Source organism: Bactrocera tryoni, chromosome 4 (assembly GCF_016617805.1).
Source record: "Bactrocera tryoni isolate S06 chromosome 4, CSIRO_BtryS06_freeze2, whole genome shotgun sequence".
Classification (NCBI taxonomy): Eukaryota; Metazoa; Arthropoda; class Insecta; order Diptera; family Tephritidae; genus Bactrocera; species Bactrocera tryoni.
This window is the reverse complement of record NC_052502.1, coordinates 7,810,025-7,827,108: the sequence shown is the minus strand read 5'-3', so window position 1 is coordinate 7,827,108 and position 17,084 is coordinate 7,810,025. Positions and strand designations below refer to the sequence as shown.

At 36.5% G+C, this 17,084-nt stretch overlaps 1 long non-coding RNA gene across 2 annotated transcripts in view; it reads right to left on the bottom strand.

Annotated features, from left to right (window-relative positions):
• LOC120774917 overlaps positions 1-17,084 on the bottom strand; it is a 74,107-nt gene that overhangs the window by 38,664 nt on the left and 18,359 nt on the right. For both annotated transcript variants that reach the window (XR_005705276.1, XR_005705275.1), the window contains exon 2: positions 2,473-2,516. This is a non-coding gene — a long non-coding RNA (uncharacterized LOC120774917). The remainder of the gene's footprint in view (positions 1-2,472; positions 2,517-17,084) is intronic.

Below are 17,084 nucleotides of genomic sequence, written 5' to 3'. Positions count from 1 at the left end.
TTACAGATGTAGAGATTTATGGATTTACAGGTGCTCGTACTGACACATATTTGACTTGAGCATGTGACAGTTAGTTAGCCTGTTGCCTCAGGAATTTCCGGCTTTACCCTTTTCTTCGTGCAGACTCATGTTTTTATACAGTACATATATAGTATGTATGTAAATATGTATGTTTGAGTTGAATGCGCACTGATTGCGACTCTGGCGATTACAAGAGTATATTTCGTAGAAGGTGAACGTTGCATTAAAAGGAGTGTCGCTGATTTAGGTTACGAAAGAATTATATTTTAAGACCATATCTGATATTAGAAGGTGTTTAAGCTAAAAGTGGGTTTAGCACATTCATCTTGAATGTCCCGCGCTTGCGAAATCACACTTTCAGATATCCCAATGAGCTGGTGGATATAGAGGCATGAGCTCGGTGGGAATAGAAATTAAACGCCTGAGCAATTTTTTATTAACCACAAACCGTTTTGCTGACGTATAGTTTCGAATTACAGTAGTTCTGTTTTTATGGCATCACAAAGGAATGCATGGAGTAGTAAAAGTGCGATCTTTGGATCAGCCATCAAATCTAATCGAACCTTTGTTAAGGGGTTCGGCTCCATACAGGGCAAATCAATCAAAAGTTAATATATTTCTTATAAATGTGGGAAGGTTCAATAAGCAAGAAACGACACCGAGGCTTTCAAAATCATTAGAGAAGATAAAATACAGCTTATCTTCGAGAGCCTTTGATAATAATGGATAGTCGAAAAAGGCTTTTCGTATTTTGTCAATATGACATTGTGTCATACCACATAGTGTTGGAAAGGTGAGATTTTAAGCTTCATTTAACCAAAACAAATTTAATTCGGGGAAGTTGAAAAAAAATTAGGTGGAAATTATGAAGATATTCGCTTGATTTTGAAATTTTTGTATAAAAAAGGGAAGAATGCCACTTAAGCCACCAATGAAATTTGAGAAGTTTACGGAGAGGATGCTGTATCAGTTCGTGCAGCACACAACTCGCTTCCGTTCTGAAAATTTCGATGTGAAAGATGCACCTCGCTCTGGTCGACCTATCACTGAAAAAGTCGATGAAATTATGGAAAAGTTTGACCAGGACCGTCACATAAGCAGCCATAACATCGCTAAAGAAATTAGCATTCATCATCAAACGGTTTTTGAACCATTTAAAAAAGGCTGGCTACAAAAAAAAGCTCGATCTTTGGGTACCACATGAATGTCTGAGAAAAATTTTATGTACCGAATTAAGCTCTGCAATTCTTTGCTGAAACGAAATGAAATCGAAGCATTTCTGAAGCGAATGGCAACGAGAGACGAAAAGTATATCAAATACGACAATTTTGTGCGAAAAAGATCATGGTTCAAGCGAGGTGAAGCTCAACAAATGGTCGCAAAGCCAGGATTGACGCCTGGAAAGGTTATGTTGAGTGTTTGGTGGGATGGGAAAAGAATCATCCACTATGAGCTGCTCCAGCCTGGTCGAAAGATTGATTCTACATTTTACTGTCAACAACTAATGAGATTGAAGCAAGCAATCGACAAAAAACGACCAGAACTGATCAACAATAGAGCTTCGTCTTTCATCAGAGCAACGCTAGACCACACACATCTTTGATGGCTGGGAACTTGAGTTCATTATATTTATAAAAAGAAATAAGTTGAAGTTTGATTAGAGATACGCAAAGACTTTTGTATCAACTTTTTATACATCATGCCGAAGTTAAGATTAATCATGGTTCTGAGAAGATCATTAACCCTGGACGTGCTTTGTTAGACGATTCGGCTAAGAGTTAAAAATAACAATAAAACAGGATCAATCTTTGAGTAATTTCTTAAAGAATTTTTTGAACTCTTATTTGATAAAGAAAGTCTACAAAATGATTTCTTAAAAATATCTTAACTCAATAATGAAATGAAAGTGAGTCAATGGTGTACTTTTTAGCTTGAGAATTTACTGAAATTAAAAATAAATTAATTACATTTATATTATGGAAATATTAACATTTCATAACAAAGAATTCAGTGTACAACTAACTCATTATTAAGTAGAAGTTCCCAGAGCATTAATGAATGCAGCACAGACTCTTTTGCTCGGAGCTCTAATGCCATAAAGCCAACAATTATCGCAGCGTCCATACGCATTTGAGTGTGAGCGAGGGCAAGGGGCATCAGATTGTGCATTTCAAGTACATAATTTCAAGTAATTCCAAGTTCATAACTTTCAATGCAATTCAAATTGCTGGCATCAAAGCGGCTTGGTAATTACTACATACATACAAGTATATATTGTACATACATACAAGTATATATAGTACATACTTTATGCAATGAAAACATTTATTTGCTTTTATAAACATATGTACATTCTTAAGTATATATGTACATATAGAAGTCTCCTTTTAAGCCCTCTTTCTATGTATATACATATGTACATAAACTTTAGAGATCATTTGCTGTACTTACAAAGCGACTGTAAGAGCCCAAAGAGACGTGTCTCCGTTATCGTTCTGAAAGAAAATAAACAAAAGAGAAATAATTATTTATTGAAGTCAGTTATTCTCATAAAATTGTATTTATAATAAGTCATGATGATAAGTTCGCTTAACACCAATAATAAATATGAATTAGTTTATAAACACACACATATGTACATACAGTATATGCTATGTGCATGTTATACATGGAAAATGTGACGCCTGCAGTTGAGTAGGAATGTAAATAAAGATAAAACTCGAAATCGCATATAATTTGCATAAAATTAACACAAAGTACATGTGTAGCTTAGGTTAACAATGGCGGTTTATTTGTTTAAGTAATGGCTTAGCAAAAATAAATAATTTCTAAGTACATGTAAATATGTGCATATACTTATGCAATGCAATACAAGTGCAAACATATAAGAAGTTTTTATCATTCTTTTATAAATATGGGAACTTGAGAAGACAAAGATATAATATTAACTGTATTTCGCCCACTTTGCCTGACAAGAGCGTTTTTTCTAACAAGTTAAACAAATTTAAACAATGACGAAAGACAATATTCTTAACTATTTTCACCTTATATCGAAAAGATAGAGGGTTCTCCAGAGAAGGAGAATATCAGTAGATTTGCCATTTCGGAAAGCGCTAAAGAACAGCTGGTTCGTTAAGGAGCGCCGTGTCGCAGTGGAGAGAAGAGATTGCCTACCTCGCAGCGTTACAATCGACCACAACATGTGCGGGATGGGATAGATACCGAGGGTTGAAGAGGAAAGCGAGACGCATTAAAGACAAAAAAAGAGAGGCCGAAACAGAGGAAATGCTTGAAAATTCTACGGAAAGATGCGGCAACTAACAGAAGGTTTCAAAACCGGAGCATACTCTTGTAGAACCCTCAGAGGTGATCTAATGACTGATGCCCAGAGCATACTGAAGTAATAGAGGAAACACTGCTCCAACTCGCTGAACGACAGTGAGAACATAATACTAGGATATCGTGAACCCGATTCCCCAAACGATGATGATGGAGCGGACATTCTATTGCCGGATCATGAAGAAGTTCGAATAGCAATTACCCATCTGAAGAACATCAAAGCATTCACAAGAAGGGAAACCTCACAATCTGCGTTAATTACCTAGGGATAGGTCTCCTCAAAATCGCATGTAAAATGTGCATATATCGAGCATACTGTGTGAAAGATTAAAGCCTATCGTCATCAAACTGATTGGACCTTAACAGTGTGCCTTCAGGCTGCAAAATCAACAACTGACCAGATATTCACCATGTTCCAAATATTGGAAAAGACCCGTGAAAAGAGGGTCGACACACACCACCCATTCGTGGATTTCAAAGTTACTTTTGACAGCACTAAAAGGAGCTGCCTTTATACCGCTACGCCTGAGTTTGGTAACCCCGCAATACTAATACGGATGTGTAAACTGATGTTGAGCAATACCAAAAGCTCTGTCAGGATCGCGAAGGACCTCATCGAGTTGTTCAATACGAAACGAGGTTTCAGACAAGGCGACTCTCTTTCGACTGACTTCTTCAATCTGCTGCTGGGGAAAATTTATCGAGCTGCAGAACTTAATCGAGCAGATACAATCTTCGATAAGAGTGTACAGCGGCTGGCGTACGCCGATGAAACTTATTGATATCATTAGCCTTAACAACCGCGCCTTTCCTTCTGATTTCTCCAGACTAGATAAGGAAGCGAAGCAAATGGTCTTTCAGTGAACGAGGGTAAGACAAAATATCGAAATTTTTTTATTTATAGTACCGTTCAATAAAGATGGCAACCCTTTAACCCAAAATATATTCTAGCAAGCATTTTCAACTTACTTAATTTAAATTCAATTTGTAGCCATGCTTCAACTTATTTAAAAAATCCAAAACCATTACGCGGCTGTCTTCAATGTTCAAAAGCGGAAATTGCAAATTAAATTAAGCAAAGAAACATAAGACAAAACATAAAAATATTTTGAACCAAATTTTTCTCTTCTTATTGTAGCCACTTGAATGTTGAAGTACAAATTACAAAAGAAATTAAATTAATAATCCGCTAAATATTGAATGCGTCATCGCCTTGCCGAGAGTGGCGCGTGGGTCTTGAGGAACTTGTTAGAGCCAGTTCCGAAATCGCCAAGCCACCATATACGGTTCATTCAATAATGAATTGACATTAGAAACCAACATGCATACTAATTGATATACATACAAACATTATATGTATGAATGAAGTACAGAGCGAGACCAGTGACCACAACGGGCCAGTCGGTTTAAGCCACCCAAACACTGTCTGAAAGTAAAGTGCGCGCGTCCTCCCAAGCTTGCTTTACTCGCATAATTCAGGCGAACCTACGTGTTGTTAGGCAAAGTTTTGAGTGTTCAGAATTCGAAGAGAATGTACAGTTTAACGTGCGTGTATACATACATACATATATAAATTTACTACAAATATACACATTTTTAGGGTAGATTAGTCAGTAATAAATAAGCGCTCTTTGAAGAGCAAAAAAAGCATCAATCTCTAATACCCTACCGAAGTTTTCCTCCTTATGCGTACAAAATCTATGAATGAAAATTTCGACCTCACTATGCACGCTTTACCAACACTGCGCCTCCTATCTTCAATTGGATCACTGATCTAAGTTCTTTTTCTTCTTTTATTTTGCCTTTTTTTAAGAAATACGCACGCAAAGCGCCGAGCAGTTTCTGGCGTACGCAGCCAAAAACCGGACAGACAGCCAGTCGCGCTCGTACAATCGAAATCGAACTGTGCTTAAGTCAAAGCATATCCATACATATGTATATATATGTACATATGTATGTATGTAAATACATAAGCTCACACACTTTGCGTAGAAGTATAGGAAAGCCTTAGTGTCGCGATCATTTGTGAATTAAACACGTTCTATGTACAATTTCCGGCATGAGTGGGTTTCATTGAGTAGAGTCGTGTATTTTTATATGTTTCTTTTACTATAACGATAACCGAGCTCCCCACGGCTACGAATCTTACGCACAAATTTGTTTTATGTGCATTAAACGGCGATTGACAAGTTAGTATGGCAATAGCGACGATTCGCCTGCAAGCGAGTGTCAAAAGAACACACGCTAAAAAGACAAAAAGGCTCGACTATCGTAAATGCTTTAAAAAACACTTTACTGAAATACTCACGACTTAAAAAGTAGTATTGCAAGTTGACCAAAAAGTCAATTGTGAATTGGTTCGTAAATAATAGCAGAGATCTATTGTGAATATAATTACAATTGTAACCAAATTTGAGCAGATTTTTCCATATCAGCTGTTGCCAGTGTTGTTAAGGCGGATACCTTGTATGACAGCTTAAAATATAGCGATTTCTGGTCATTAAATAAAAACAGTAAAACTAAAGATATTTTAAGAATCCAGAGTAAAACGGTTCCCCCTGCTGCAGTAACTCCTACCTTTGCTTTGGATGCAGACTCCACTGCTGTAGTGTTTCCGACTTTCTCCTTGTATACAACCTATACAAAATTCTTAAGTAGAAAATATTTTCCATACAATGACCTACAGTCGAAAAAAAATCTATTTTACCCGAAATTTTGGTTAGATGCTCGAAGTTTTGATGTTTGATTAGACCAAACAACTGTTAAGTCATTGTATGGGGAACTACAGGCTGATCCAAGGTAGTGGTACTTTTTTCAATAGCCTTTTTTGACAGATCACACGTAAGTCGTATCAAGCTGACATGTTGTTTTTGTTAAGTATTGTTAGGCATTTCTCCATGGAAGAACTTACACCTGAACAACGCTTTCAAATCGTTTAACTTTTTAACAGAAATTCATGTTCTGTAAAGAATGTGTTTCAAGCGTGCTATTCGCAACACCATCACTCATCTTGAGGCCTAGCATTCATTATAGGATAATATTCGAGCGAATAGACCAAGTCCAGCACGCAGTGAAGAAAATATAGCAACCGTAGCTGAGAGTGTACACGAAGATCGTGGAGAGTTGTTTCGGTGCGGTTTGCAGCAACTCGACCTGACGTATGGAACGACTTGGCACATTTTACGTCGAGATCTTAAATTAAGAGCGTACAAAATACAGCTTGTGCAAGAACTGAAGCAGTTCGACCTTCCCAAAGGATATCGCTTCGCTCTATGGGCTCTTAAAAAGTGCCAAGAAGATCCGACGTTTTCGAGCCAAATTTTGTTCAGCGACGTGGTCCATTTCTGGTTCAGTGTGTGTGTAAACAAGCAAAATTACCGCATTTGGAACGAAAAGCAACCTAAAGAGATCGAAGAACTGTCATTTCATCCAGAAAAAATTACAGTTTGGTGTGGTTTATGGACCGGTAATGGCAACTATTATCGCGCCATGATAACCAACTATTTGATGCCTGATATTGAACCTCGTGATATCGGCAAATTTGGTTTCAACAAGACAGCCCGACTTCTCACACGTTGCATCAACCAATAGATTTATAGACTTACGCTTCGGTGAGCAGATAATTTCACATTTTGTTTAAGTTTATTTGCTCTTAGATCCACTAAGCCCTCAGCCTAAGTTTCCGCTTAAGCCATAGAATGGACTTGGAATACCATAAGTATAAAATTTAGCTCAGGAACTCTTCGTAAAACGTTCATGTTATTCGAATTTCAGCTCACCAAACTATAATATTACAACATGGAAGAAATTTACGGAAAATCAATTTAAATAGAAAATAAAAAAATTATTTGAGTAAAGCTTGAAATAAATGTTAAGGACTAAAGTGTTAAGTTACCAAAAACTTTGGAAATTGCACACCCTTGGTACTTACATAGGGATGGAAGTTGGTGGAGAAATAAATTATGTATGTATGCCTGTTTCTAACAGCTTCCTATTCCGAACTAACTCAATTTATTTTAATTAAATTTCATTAGCATATATCTAATGTATATAAAAACATACATGAAGCACATATGAATATTAATAGATACATGCAAATATCCCGCAACATATGTATGTATGTAAATGTGCCCAAAATTTCCCATAATGCGATCGAAATTATTTTATATCAGCTGCCATTGACCCCATGGTGAACATATGGTATACTACCATATAACAAGTCATTCATAAATAAATATGAATTTTTACATACATATATTTTTCTACATACTATACATATATACATACATTTGTGTGTACCATTACCTTCACATAGAAGAAGCAAATTTGTGGAAAAGCAACCACAATAGCAAAAGTGACTAAGGACTGAGCAACAATTTCAATTGCAAGCGTTAAATGGGCAAAAATCATTTGCGCATGCGCACTCAGAATTTTTATTAACCCCACAGCCGATGCGCCTATTAAACGCCGGAAAGGCCATACAATATAAATAATATGCAAACAAAAGAAAAACGAAAGCGAAAATAGGCAAAGGAAACAAACAAAAAAGTTTTACTTTCATTGCAGCGCCATGACTGCAAGAGAAGAGAAAGAAGGCAAAGGAGAAAGGCAAAATAGGCACAGTGATGCAGTTCACAACTTCGCTTATGGAGAAATTATGTTACAGGGGTTGTGAAGGGGGGAGAAATGCTGCATTATGGAATTAACTTTACATATAAGAGTATGACGTCTGTGCATATGTTTGTAAGTTTGTAAGTATGTAAGTACATTTATGAAATTGGCAAGCGCACGCATTTAATTGAAAGCAATTAAAGACCACGAACGCCAAGTAATCAAACTAAAAACGCGGCATACTTGTATTTAATTTTGCGCTGAAAAATAAAAGAATAAAAAAAAACAAAAAGTACAACAGTGACAACACTATCACATCAAAATGTGCCCTGCCCATACTCAACTGCACACCCTCCAAACTAACATAAGCCATCAGCATTAGCGTCAGCAAATAACGGTTTATGTTCACAGAGCATTTCTGGCAACAGCGGCGCACTTTGAAAATCGATAATTGTCCTAAACGACCTTCTTTGTCTATTCACTCATAGCAGCAGTCGGCACACGACTGCCCTGTTGCAGCAAGCCCAGCTGACGACGTGTGAATTATGCCGAGCCATAGACTGCGCTAACTTCGGCACAAAGCTTTTAGGTCTAAAAAGCCGAAATGTCAACTAGCATGCATTGAAACCTAACCGATATTAACGTCAAACATGTCAACGCGCCGTCGGCCAAGATCGCGCTCACGCTCGCACTCGATTGCAAGCCGCGCTTGCTCATGGTCAACGAGTTTTGGCCAACGAGTTTTCGTGACAGTTTTATTGAATTAATTCGACGACGTTTCTGCGATTGGTATTCACAAACCGTTGTAGACAAACACGAAAAATCATTACTAAGTACAATATGCAACGTTTAACATGACTGAGATTATTTGATTTATGTGCTAATTCGGCGATATGCGCACACTTCGCACAGTCCTAACATACATAAGTATGTATGTGCAGGTATTTGCTGGCGCGCTTTAAAGTTAGCCGCTAATAAACATTTATGAAATTACAAAATAATTTTTTCTGTTTATTGTCAGCTCAAGTGCATCTCAACTCCCACATCAAGCGTTTTAGCGATACAAAGTGTGCAACATGTGTAAGCAATCGCAATAAAAATGTGTGCTGTGAATATTTTTGCAAGTGCGTACAGTATCTGTTCAGCGATTTGGAAACGCTGATGCTTTTGAGGGAAATGTTACGGTTGAACTTTCGTGAATTTTGAAAAATCCAAAACAGAAATATTTGCTATTGAAGAGGAGAAGAGCTCTAGCTAAGTATCACCACTCGGGCATTGAAATACGCGACCTGTTTTGAGCTCTTAGCAACCTCTGAAACTATTATGATCAATGAAATCATAATTTAGAAAGGGATATACATGAAATATAGAAAATATCAAAATTTTATGAATTCAATTTGCTTATTGCTTTAGACTATCTATTTCTTTCAATTTCATTATGCCAGTGTGGTTCGGCATTCCAAGCTTATGTGCATTCCTTATGTGCAATTGCAGACGAAACCATTAGTTTTCGAAAAAGGCGAAAGAACAGCTGGTACGATGAGGCTGGTACCGATGAGGTACGATGATGACACAGTGTCGCAGTGGAGAGAAAACATACTACTTCGGAACGTTACAATCGACTACAACACTTGCGGGATGGGTCAGATACCGAGAGTTGAAGAGTGGAGCGTGACGCATTTACAGACAAAAAAGGATAGAGGCCGAAATGCGTGAGTACAAAGAGCTTGACAAGCTGGCCGACAGGGGTAATGCTCGAAAATTTTACGAAAAGATGCGGCGACTAACAGAAGGTTTCAAGACCGAAGCAAAATCTTGTAGAACTCCCAGAGGCGACCTATTGACTGACGCGAACACTTCTCCAGCCTGCTGAATGGCATTGAAAGTATAGCGACAGGAGAAGGCGAGCCCGATTCCCCAATCGATGACGATGAAGCGATTGTTCCATTGCGAAACCACGAAGAAGTTCGAAAAGCAATTACTCGTTTGAAGAAGTACAAAGCGGAGGGGCCGTTGGATTGCCGACCGAGCTATTCAAATACGCCGGCGAAGAACTCATAAGGAGCATGCACCAACTTCTTTGTAGAATATGGTCGGACGAAGGCATGCTCGACGATTGATATTGGAGTGTTTTCTGTCCAATCCACACAAAGGGAGACCCCACAGTCTGCGCCATCTACCGTGGGATAACCCTCCTCAACATCGCATATAAAGTTATCTAGCGTATTGTATGAAAGATTAAAGCCCACCGTCAACAAATTGATTGGACTTTATCAGTGTGGGTTTAAGCCTGGCAAATCAACAACCGACCAGATATTCACCATGCGCCAAATCTGGGAAAAGACCCGTGAAAGGAGAATTGACACACACCACCTCTTCGTCGATTTCAAAGCTGCTTTCGACAGCACGAAAAGGAGCTGCCTTTATGCCGCCATGTCTGAATTTGGTATCCCCGCAAAACTAATACGGGTGTGTAAACTGACGTTGAGTAACACGAAAAGCTCCGTCATAAGAGGGAAGGACCCCTCCGGGTCGTTCGATACCATATGAGGTTTCAGACAAGGCGACTCTCTACTGTGCAGCTTCTTCAATCTACTGCTGGAAAAATGATTCGAGCTGCAGAGCTTAATCGAGTAGGTATTATCTTCTATAGCAGTGTAGAGCTGTTGGCGTACGCCGATGTTATTGATATCATTGGCCTCACATTCTGCTTTCTCTAGACTAGATAAGGAAACAAGGCAAATGGGTCTGGTAGTGAACGAGGACAAGACGATATATCTCCTGTCATCAAACAAACAGCAGTCGCACTCGCGACTTGGCTCCCACGTCACTGTTGACAGTCATAACTTGGAAGTCGTAGATAATTTCGTTTATCTTGGAACCAGTATTAACACCAACAACAATGTCAGCGTCAAAATCTAACGCAAAATAACTCTTGCCCACAGGTGCTACTTCGGACTGAGTAGGCAATTGAAAAGTAAAGTACTCTCTCGACGAACATAGACCCCACTCTATAAGTCATTCATTATTTCTGTCCTGTTATATGGTGCAAAGGCATGGACAATGGCAACATATGATGAGTCCGCGTTACGAGTTTTCGAAAGAAAGACTTTGCGGAAGATTTGTGGTCCTTCGCGCATAGGCAACGGCGAATAACGCATTCGATGGAACGATGAGCTGTACGAGTTATATGACGACATTGACATAGTTCAACGAATTAAGAGACAACGAATACGCTGGTTAGGTCATGTCGTCCGAATGGGTGAAAACACTCCAGCTCAGAAAGTATTCGACGCAGTACCCGAAGTGGAAGCAGAAGAAAAGAAAGGCCTGGCTACACTTGAAATTTCCAATTGAGTTTTTTTCAAACTATTCTAATTTAAAAATTTAAATAAAATGCGAATATATACATATGTATGTATAACACCTTAAAGACTTGCCAAAATTAAAATAGCTATGAAGCACCCGAAGTACTCGTAATTAGATGTATCATCAATCGTGCGCAGCTAATTGTAATTACTTCGCATAAAAAGTCAAATATTTTTGTTCTTGCATTGTGTAAACAAATAACAAAAGCACTTTATTTTGTTTAAATTTTGCAAAGTCAAAACTTTTTTTTACATTTTTATTAAATTTGTTTATAATTAATGCGACGGTAGTTATGTGCTCGTCAGATCGATTTTGAATGCGAATACGAAATCGTTAATGTGGTGTGATGACAAAAAAGCAAAAATTCGAAGAGCTAAAAATAATTCGCATAATAATAAAACGTCAATCTCGCGAAGGAACTTCGAATTGAACACAAATTCATATTTGTCTGTGCATTTCAATTTCGTTCGATTCAATAAATAGGTAAGCCAACAAAACGATAACAACGACAAACACAATCTGCGTATAAATAGAAGTTGGGCTCAGCGCGAAGCTAAGGTGAAGTGAATCATCGCGTGCGGCAACTTGGCAACTTCCTCCTCATATCATTATAATCAGCACACAGACATGCTAATATAAAAATAAATAAACAAACATACATAAATACATATTAAAATAAGTATGTAAAATAGTATGTATAATATGTTTATGCTCATGAGATTTATATATAAACATCAGTTTTTAAGAGGCGATTTTCTTTGCTTTTAATTATTTGGATTTTTTTTTACCACTTATAAACATATTTAGTTATATACATACATATAATATATATAAATATACTTATTTTATATTTCACAGCCACGCAATTCGTGCTCAGATTACGAGCGGGTGGAAAAAACGAATTTGTTTACTTATTATTGTATTCTGTGCCAAGTCGTTTAGAGACTTCAAAAGCAGAGAACAAAATTATCTAAAAAGTCTTAAGTTAATTGCCTTGAAAATACTTAACAATCGATTTGCTATACTAGATACATATACTACTTACATACTAGCGTATATAGCACTCAATTTGCAAGTACTTATTTTTATTCATATATACATACATACATATGTACATATGTATGTCTGTATGCATATGAAATGTACAATTTAAGGGGTTATATCCACTTTCACGTCAAAAAAATGCGTTTTTTTATTAAGATTTATTTTATTTTTTAACAATAAAAAAATTGAGATATTGTATGTTGTAGTTCAAAAATCAGCGATTCGTTTTGAAAAAAATTGGATTGCCTAGATTCTGTAACCGATACTCAGGAAGTCCTCCGTAAAAAGATATCTGGCGATGAGGAAGATTTTTTTGCTTAAAATAATTTTAAATCCAAAAACCATAGAAAAAATTATTACTACAGATGAATACAGGCAATGATCAAGGACAAAACAACGACATCCCCCAAAAACACTTTTTTCAAAAAATATTTACACTTCAGAGTGACTTGGAAAATCTAAATTATTATCAAAAATATTATTATTTCTTCGTTCATTTTCTGACAAATATATCTATAAGATCGTTTGAAAATTTCAAGTCGATCCGTCCAGCCATTTTAGGGACATTTTGTTTACCGACTCTGAAAACAGCGTTTCGAGAAAAATGCGCTTAAACTTTTGGTTTCTTCTCAAATTTCGTTTTTTTGATAACAAACTGTAGCATTCGATATGCATACTTGTATAAAAAAAGCAGTATAATTTTTTTAAACAAAGTTTTGCAGTGATATGGCAACCCTCTCAAAAAAAAATTTTACAAGAACCTTCTTTGAACTTCGCTTGTTTCATAACTGTATGCTATTTAATTTAGGTTGTAATTTTTCTCAATTTAAAATTGTCAAAAAGTGGCAACGCTACTCAAAAATCTGACAGCTAATTTTTTTTTTCAATATTTCATTAATTTTAGTAATTTAACTTATTAAAAAATAACAAATATTATAATATTATTAAAGAATAAGATTAAATCTGGTAAAAAACAGACTTTTTGCAACATTTTTTTTTTCAAATAAAAAATTAAATATTTTACAAGAATTTTTTATTGTTATTGTTGTTGAAATTCTGAAAGTTTTTGAAAAAATATTTTAAACTCGGCCATTCAGACCCCGCCCGCGTTGGTAGGATAACTCCTTAGAGGAACATCTAAAGTGAAAAATACTTATTTTTGTTAAAACTTTAACTAAGAACTTGGACAAAGGGAGAAAGGGAAAAAATTGGATTTTTGGCAGACATTTTTACAAAACAAAAAATAAAAATTTCAGTGAAAATTTCGCTGCATTTTTTTTTTTCAAGTAGTAGTAATCGAAAGTAAATCCTCCATCCAAGTCTTTAAGAATTGTATCTCAAAGACTTGTGTAAAATTTCATGAAGAGCGGTTGAGTAGTTCTTGTCAAACGACTTCAAAAACACCGTTTCGAGAAAAACGCGTTTAAAGACGCCGCACTTAGCCTAACTAGCCTCGTGTGCACAAGTTCCCAAGGCTGTATCTCCGAAACTGTTACCCGGATCAACTTGAAAATGGACGACAATATTCTAGAGGTGCTGTAGGACTTAATAAGACAATAAAAGTCGATTTTTGAAACTCGTAAACCCATGTTTACTCAAAAATTTCACGTACATAGGTAGAAATTTTGTAAAATTTTCGGTTTTAAAGTACCATTAATCGAGCATTATTTCGTACTATTCGAAAAAATTTAAAAAATTAGTTCAGCCTTCGCTTGAGTGACCCTCAATGATAACTAATTCTAACTAAGAATCGATGAAAAAACGTAGTTCAAAACTAGTTTTCGATTAGAACTGTTCTAACATGATAAATGCTAGCTAATTACCATGATTATTATATTCAATTTAGCATAATTTTTGTGTGCTTTGTGAATGAGTGTTGTGCCACCTGTCAGTCCGTGTCTGAAATAATTAACGCAACCCGCCCTTCATTTGGTTATGCTGGCCAGTACGCATGAGCACAGCTTGAGTTGTCTGCTGCTGGCATTAACTATTAAATTCTTCAAATATTACAGAGACGTCTCAACGCTTCACAGCTTACATCATGTTATGACTACATGCGGCTTCCCGAAAGCTGCTTTGAAGCAAAGAACAAAAAATATTAACAGGCGCTTAGAGCACCTATGGGTGTACCAAAGCACCTTTGGGTGTACCAGAGCTGATCTCACGCTGTTTTCTGACAGACGCGCAAATGACTCAAATAATTGTTTTTTGGTTGGAGGTAGTAACAGCAGCAGCAGGTTTTTTTTCTCCGCTTAATTTGATGTTTATTTTGGCACTAAAACGCAATGGCAATAACGACACACAAAATCATATTTACCAAGTCTAGCTTAGCGAACCTGCCTTAATACTCCGCATACCGTGATTATTTCACATCAAATATTTGAAAAACAAAAGGCTTAAATCCTCATAATTTATGATGCGGTCATTCAACGCCATTTACATTTTGTGTCTTGTTCGTCTTACGACCTGTTCTAACTGCGAGTTTATTCTGTATAAATTGTTGTTGCTTCATAAAATATTAACTCCTCTTTACGGACCCTCATATTTTTCTGCGCACATTTTTCTTTTATTTTAATGTTCTATTCTCCGTTTTTTTGTTGTTTCCGTGGGCTTAGCGTTAATTCCTAATCGCTTTTGTACAAAATAATTTTGCTAATCACATATTTTTCTTTACACTTTGTTTACAGTTCGGCTTACAGCGCCTCTCCTTTGTAATCCGAGGCAATTTGAAGTTCAAGCGCTGAACTTGGGGTCTGCAGGCAAGCGTCGAACACGCTCATATGTCAATCGGCCACTAAATTTGTTTCACGCTGCTGCTGCTTTGCATTGTGTTTCAGTGGTTTTAGTTGTTGTTGTTATTTTTTTCTTTCAGTTCCCTTTTGTTGTTGACAATTTGTGGCCATTAACAACTGAAACCCCACATTTCTCATATTAATGCCGACAGAAATTTCCGCCAAAAGGCGTTGACAGTTTGAATCAATGACCTCTGCGAATCCGTAAATGCTATATACTATATACATATTTACATAGTATGTATGTAGATGCTCACTTTTAAAGTCATTTGTCTAAATCGCTTACTTATTTATATACACTTATTCATCAGTATGTCAATATGTATTTGGTGATTAACGATTTATCAAACTATGAAAGGCAGCAGTAGATGTATGTATGTATACCCTTTCGATTCTTACAATCGATCTCTAAGACTGTTCTTGTCGTTTCGGAAAATCTATCGACTATCGCGATTTGGAAACGATACATGTATTCTATACTCTTCTTGGAGACATAGCGAAAGGAAGCATGCTTTTAAGCAGGTACCTAAGGAATCTCAACGAGGGAGTCGCCTTGTCTGAAACCTCGTTTGGTATCGATCCTCCTACCCGATCCTGACGGAGCTTTTGGTATTGCTCAAAGTCAGTTTACACAGCCGTCATAGCGGTATAAAGACAGCTCATTAGTATGAGTTCTCTGAAAGCCATTCACTTGGGAGTGGCCAGAAAAGATGGCTCGTATGGCTCAAACAATTTCCAGTCTTAGATCAAGTATTCCCTGAAAAGCCAAAAAAACATCCGTTTGGAGGCGAGCTCAAGTGAGAAGGCGAAACATTCCTCCACAGGGTTGTGCGCTGGGTTTGGGACCCGCCACATAAAAAACACCCCCAATGCAGATGTTGGAACTAGTGAAACTTATAATACGATACTTTTATTAAAAATATTGGATATACATACTTATGTGTTTGTATTTTTAACCATAATTAAAAAGATCGTTACATACCGAAAAAGAAATTAAAGGAAATAATTTGCACACTTGTATATAAAACAAACTAAAATTTTCATACAAGTGATGATTCAGAAAAAAATCGATGTGTGGTATGTAAATATTTTACAAAGTTCGCATTGAACTCTTTACCTTTCAATTAAAAAAGACCTGGACAAGCTCTCATTGCCAAATTATAACCTTTATTTACTTTTAATTTTTAACAATTTTCAATTGGTTTACATTTACACTTCCCTTTAGCTGTGAACATTCCTAACGATGAGTAATAATAATTCCCCAAAACTAAAGTACAACAGCTAATCAGCACCGTTACTATCTCTCTGCTCAAAAACCACTCTGTTACTAACCTCAATGCGAAACATAAATAACTTTTATGATTTTTTTTCAATTACTAACCGCTGTAAAAAGCATTTTGGCAATCAACAGTACTTTTCAACTGCTAGCACTAATTGGTAAAACGCTTAGCCCAAATTGATAAAACCGAATGTGGAGACACTGGAACCACGATGGATGACATGACAGTTGTGGGATCGCTGACATATTTTTTGTAATTTATTATTATTTACTAACTGAGACAAGGTATTATGTGTTCAATTCGCTTTGCTGTTAAGTTTGCTTTTACAAATGCAAACATACGTATGTATGTATGTACATATGTCTATATAAATATAGCATATTAGTAACTATTTATCTAACTGCAAATAGTCGTATATTTTTGTTATCTAAAACTGTCGGTTGGCACAAATAGGGCTGTAAGAACTCGCTTACGATAACAGTTGAATTGCGGTCAAAGTGTCACCCACCTAAAGGTAAACGCGGTAGACAAATATACACTTACATATGTACATGTAAATATACTTATATTTATTTACATAGGTTGCTAAACGATTGATCACTCACTATACAAACGTAACTATGTATTT